Below are 6,000 nucleotides of genomic sequence, written 5' to 3' on the forward strand. Positions count from 1 at the left end.
TGTTAAGTGAAGAAAGACTTTTTTAATTGGACCTCATTATGCACCGCATACGCATACATTTATAAGGCTGAGTCCAAAACATTCAGACCAATTTAAGACCATCTGAATGATGTTATTAAAGAAAGGTTCACCACTAAGGCAGCTTTCTCCCAGGAGAGCATTACGCATCTTCAAACAGCATTCATGGTTTACCGCTTTCCATTATGTTCACTTTGAATACTGTCAAAAAATTTCATTATGACATGATGGGGTTTGGTATGTAGATGCAGGTCAGATGCTTTTAAGAAACTCCACCCATAGATTCTTTTTGTCAGTCATCCTATGAAAAATGACTGCTCAGTAAAGACTCCAGGCGTTAGTCATTTGGATTCCTGATGTCTTCATGTATTCTCAGTGTCCCTCAGGCCATCACAAGAGGGTTACAAAAGGCTTACACCTTTCTGTAGTTAGTGTGTTTAAACCATAGCAGAATACTAAAGATATGGATTTGTTTTCCTCCTATGGAAACCATGAGTATATCATGCTGTGTTGCCATAATAGTTAACATTGTATCAAAAATATTTCAACAGTGATTGGGTCACTGTGATTCTATCTACTTACACGATTAAATGTAACTTGATACATTAAATGCTGGATTATTATCAGGATGAACAAATAAAATAACACGCAGATAGTCTATAACTAATAATATAAAAATATTATAGTAATATTATTATATAATATATAGTTATATAATTATATAAAATAATAATAATACTATAATATTACTAGGGTTGTATCCAAGTATTTGACTATGTGGGTATTCATTCACTTGGTAGAAATTCAGTTTTCAATTTGGGATTTGTTTTAATGTTTTCTTTTTTTTTTTTTAATGAAAACCATCTCAGCTTGTCTCTCTACCCCAACAGAGTTGTTGGTTTTTATTTTATTTTATTTTTTTTTTACCTACATGACCTTTTCATACCTTTGTGGAACTTCATACCTAAGTTTTGTATAATAAGAACGATACCTTTCTGTCTCATTTCTGTACAGAGACAACCCAATTGGCTCAGTCACAGTAGAACAGAAACACAATGGCAACCTCCTTGTGACTAGGAAAACTGGTGGTTTCCAATTTCCTATGTAAGCAATTTCTTCAATTTTTTTTAAATGTGAATTTCTGTGTATGTACCGCCACATATTTGAGGTGTTGTCCAATTTTCAATTAAATTCGATCGCAAACTAGTTTGAAGCTGATAGTTAACTGTCTCTGTTTTATTGCTGTTTTTTTGCGAGCTTGACACACTAAATTTACTATAAAGACAGGAACTGACTGCGAGTGGTCACAGATCGGGTCCACATCTCTAACGCAACCATTTCAAAGGCAATAAAATCACAAGTTAATTGCAAACAGTTGCAGTGATTTTGGTCATGCCTTGGTGTCCAACCACTGTTTTCTCTAGTGTGACTGTAGCACAAGGCTATGAGATCATCTGTGCTATGAAAGTAAATGCAGAACTCTTTAATGTGCATATAATTTCATTTACAGTACTGGATGATGATATAGCTCTTTATTCTTCTATTATTCTCCTGTTAGTTTGTCTGCCAAATCTAGCAGAAATTGTATTTTGTAACCCAATGTGACTGTAATAGTAATTTCATATAGTAACATGCACTAGACCTCTTAGACAGACTGATCATTTTCAGCCACGGCCCCAAAATAGATTGGGGATTACCTTGGATGTGAATATGTCATGTGAACAAAATGACAGAGGCAGACCATGGTGAGAAGCAGTGGCTTTAAAGGTTTTATGCAAAACATGATATCTCTGCCTGCATTTCCATTAACTGGCTGTACTGAATTACTTAATATGGTATAGACATTAATTGAGGGATTACTCTAATATAAATCACACTGGCTGTTTGCTGTTGTGCACAGAGATTCAGGTTCAGAGCTCCAGCTGAGAATGTCTGCTATTCCTGAGACATGCAAAGCAGAGGAGAAAAAGCACTCATAATGCTAATTCTAGTGATGGTTGGTTACTGTCACAAAGAAATCTACATCGATTTGCCCGTACATGAATGTTGCAGCATTTCCAGACAACGTGACAACAGAATTTAGCCACTGCAAACAACTCAATTTGATCAGCTTTATGTAAATCAGTCATTTGAGGAAGGAAGAGGGGGGCTGGTGAGAAGATTAATTGCAAATGTTTACAGTGGAATTTGGACTGTGTGTTCAACATGCTAATCCAGCCAGGATCCAAACACAACAGAAATAACAAATTAATAACAATTGAAGCGTTTCCTTATCACAGACAGCTGTCTGTTTACTGTGTTAAAAATCCAGACGTCTGCCAATCCTGAACACTTGTGCGTACTGTGTAACACTTTTATTAAAGACCCAATCTTAGTTATTGGTACCATGCAAGGAAACGCCTTTTTAAAGTCAACACCTGCCAGAAGTTCCTGACTAGTGTATTTTTTCTTATCCCGCCACCCCCCACCCCCGTGCTCATGTGATTGCTATTAATAATTAGCTACGGGCACTCTGCGACGAAGGCAAAAGCAAATGCATTCTTGTGTTTTCTTTCCATCAGTTTGGTTGTCATGTCATTAGCTTTGCCTTACATGGATGAAATTATTAGGGAGTTTTGTATGGAAAGCAAACCGACAGCATCGACTTGACCTCTTTATCCCTTTAAAGCCTGAACCATGAAGTAATTGCCAGATTTATTTGTGTTTTTTGTAATTTATTGCTTAAAAATTTACTGGGCAATTTATTTAGGTTTTTCAGGGGAATGTCACAAATGTTTTATCACAAATAAAGAAAGTACTGTGATCTTAAACGGTTACTTAAGTGAAGTGAAGTACATTTAAGTTAGGGTTTTAATTATTTTCTGTAGGCACTTAATTGCATGTGTGTGTGTGTGTGTGTGTGTGTGTGTGTGTGTGTGTGTGTGTGTGTGTGTGTGAGAGAGAGAGACAGAGAGACAGAGAGTGAGGGAAAACAGCTTTGCATCTTTAGTGTTGCAGATCTTTTCAGCCATTGAAACAAAGAATGAAAAGGATTTTTTTTTTGCACGTTACATCCATATACACGCATGCGCACGCACACACACAGAACAGATGTATTCAAATTATTGTACCTTGACCCTTTATTGAATATCTGAGTGTGCGCATGTGTGTGAGTGTTTGTCTGTTCGTGTCACTGGCAGAAGATGGTGTCAGTCCTTAGCCAACCCCCACCTCTTTAGCTAGTCCTAATGCCCCTTTTACCTCCCCATTTTCTCTGGCCTATTCAAAACCTGTCAGTCACTACTATGAATTCCATTAAACCGAAAGGGTGCCGTGTATTTACCTGAAAGAAAGGAAAAATATACACCAGCAGTTTGTGTCACTTTGCGAAACACCGAACTTTAAATCTGCAGTTTGTCCTTTTTTTTTTGATAAAAGTAAAGATTTCTCTAGGGCTGTTTGCTCACACAAATCTGAAAGTACCCTCTCACTGTTCTTCACTTTTTCTTCACCTGAACACTGAAACTAAAATCCCAGTATAAGGTCACATATTAAAAGGAAGCAGAAATGTGGAGTCAGCAGAGCTGGCTGGGAGAGAAATGTATGTCTGGGTCTGAATGTGCTGAATGAATGAATGCAGGTCATGATTTATCAGGCCCAGAGAGCCACTCTCCACCTGTCCTGCTGAGTCCTGATGGCTGCAGCCTTTATGTAAAACAAACCCAGCCTTTTCATTCTGCTGCTCCCATCGCACCACTTTGCTGTGGCTAGAAAGCCAGACTCTGCATTCCCCAAAGCAGCCCAGCAGCCACAAAATGACCATGGGCTTCTGTTTTTATTGAGGTATGAGCTAAAAATCCGCTCCACATGAGAGGCAGTTATTACGCAGTGAAGAGCAGTTTGGATTATAGAGCAGGCAAGCAGTTATGATTGAAAACAAAGGGATGGTTCATTCCGAGCTCTGTTTAACTAGAGGGGGTTGGCGGATTTAGCTGACTGCACTAATATTCAGCAGGTATCTGTCATTGATCATGATTCTGGCAACATATTAATACTTTCCCTACAGCTCAACATTTGTAAAGTTGAGTTTATGTGCGGAATAATTGGTGGCTACTGAAATCTTAATGCTCTGATCACCATTTTAGTAGCATTCATCAAAAGTTCTAATCTAAAGCGATGAGACAACTTCTGCAGGGAAGATTATGTATGGTTTTAAATACATACATTCTGCGCTGATCAAGATCTCCTTTTTGAAAGACTGCTCAAGCAGTGCACACCAACCTACCACTTAAACCCCGAAGGCCTTCCTTCAAAGTTTGAACTGAAAATGACCCCTTTCAGTTTAATTACCGAGAATCTCAATGACCCGGCATGTCCTTTTTTTGTCCAACAAGGTGAAGGAGGGGTGTTTATGACCGGCTAAGCCTAAGAACGCCTTTCGGTGCTGGAGGTGTCAGTGGTAACCCCACAGTGGTAGTGTGGGCCTCTCCACTGGTCAGCAGTATTTAAGGGATTGACAAGAGACCAGGACAAAAGCACTCAGTCAACAAGCTGTTTAATATCCAGTATTATGGAGTGAACATTGTGCCTCAAGACAGGTAAACACATCTCCATTGATCCATTGATGGCAAGATAGAAATATTTTCTCTCGCCGCTCACCGCCATAAAGTGCCCCCTTTCACAAAGACAGGGAACAAACAATACAGAGGAAAAAAGCAAAGAGGCATATAGGAGGGCTGACATTCTGCTCCATTGGTAAATAATAGCATCAGCAAGCTGGCCTATCTATAACCCCTGAAACCGCTGTCTGCCAAGATAAAACGTTGGGCCTGCTACTCCAGAGCCTTCGAAAAAATCAACACGGCTGATGGAGTTTTATTTGTCTTTAATGTCACACTCAGTCTGGGCTCTCTAAAAAATAGTCTCGAGTAAATACTAATGACAAGAATGCTCTTACACACTTCAAATTGGACGTAAAGCACACCACTGAAAAGCCATTGCACCTCAGTGGACCGCTAATCTGTTGAACCTCTGAAGTGGAAAAGACGGTGATGAAAAAAGCCTGTGGAGCTCTTCACAACACACACCGATGATGAGTAGAGTAACCTTAGGCCTGCTCGCACAATCAAAAAGAAACCAGCTCTGTTTTTCTTTTTTTAAACAATCAATCTTGACTCACGACTGATTAAAAGTCTCGCACGCATGCCATTTGGTGTTGAAAAATATCAAATTGCATGTTTTACCATTGTAATTGCACATTTTTATGTACTGTTGACACCCTTTCCTCCTCTGCTATCTTTTAACTGTGCGCTATTATGACTTCTCCCTTGTAAGCTGTGAATTAGATGCCTGCTTTTAAGTTTAAATGGAGGCGTATCCTTTCCCACAGGCTCTTACATATGAGCCCTCTGTCAAAGAGATGGGGACAGACACTTGGTATGCTGTTATTTTGTGAACTACTCCGCTTAGTGTGAAAGCAGAGGGCATCTCGTCCCAGCAGGAAGTGGACAGCTCTTCCCCCTGTAATGATGCATAACTAGCACACTTCCATTCACTCTTGCAATCCTCAATGAGGACGGCCTCTCAAACCTAACTATTATAGTCTAGCTAATGTCAGAGAGTCAGCTGCATTCAATATTATATTTTGGTCTTTTCTGCAGTTTGATTACTCTCCTTTACAAACACAGACCACCCCACCGCTATCACACCCACAATGGCATCCATTTCCCTCTATCTGGTTGTCTGTCTCTTACCAGACCTCTCTGAGTTTGTCTCTGTGATTTCATCTTTATTGTCATCTAGGCTTAACGCTGATATCCAGTCCTGTTCGGTATAAACAACCACTGTGGGTAATTCACACTATATTAAAAACTGGCGGTGCAACAAAGAACTCTTAACAGTAGAGACCTGCACAAGCAAATTATCACTGCTAAATTAAAACTCTAAGCACAGTCTAGATGGTAATAATATAGTAAATCTCCAGAGCAATCACAACCTGGGTGC

Source organism: Diplotaxodon limnothrissa, linkage group LG19 (genome assembly GCF_057381915.1).
Source record: "Diplotaxodon limnothrissa isolate DT_005_m linkage group LG19, D_limnothrissa_male_GT1.1, whole genome shotgun sequence".
NCBI classification, from domain to species: Eukaryota; Metazoa; Chordata; class Actinopteri; order Cichliformes; family Cichlidae; genus Diplotaxodon; species Diplotaxodon limnothrissa.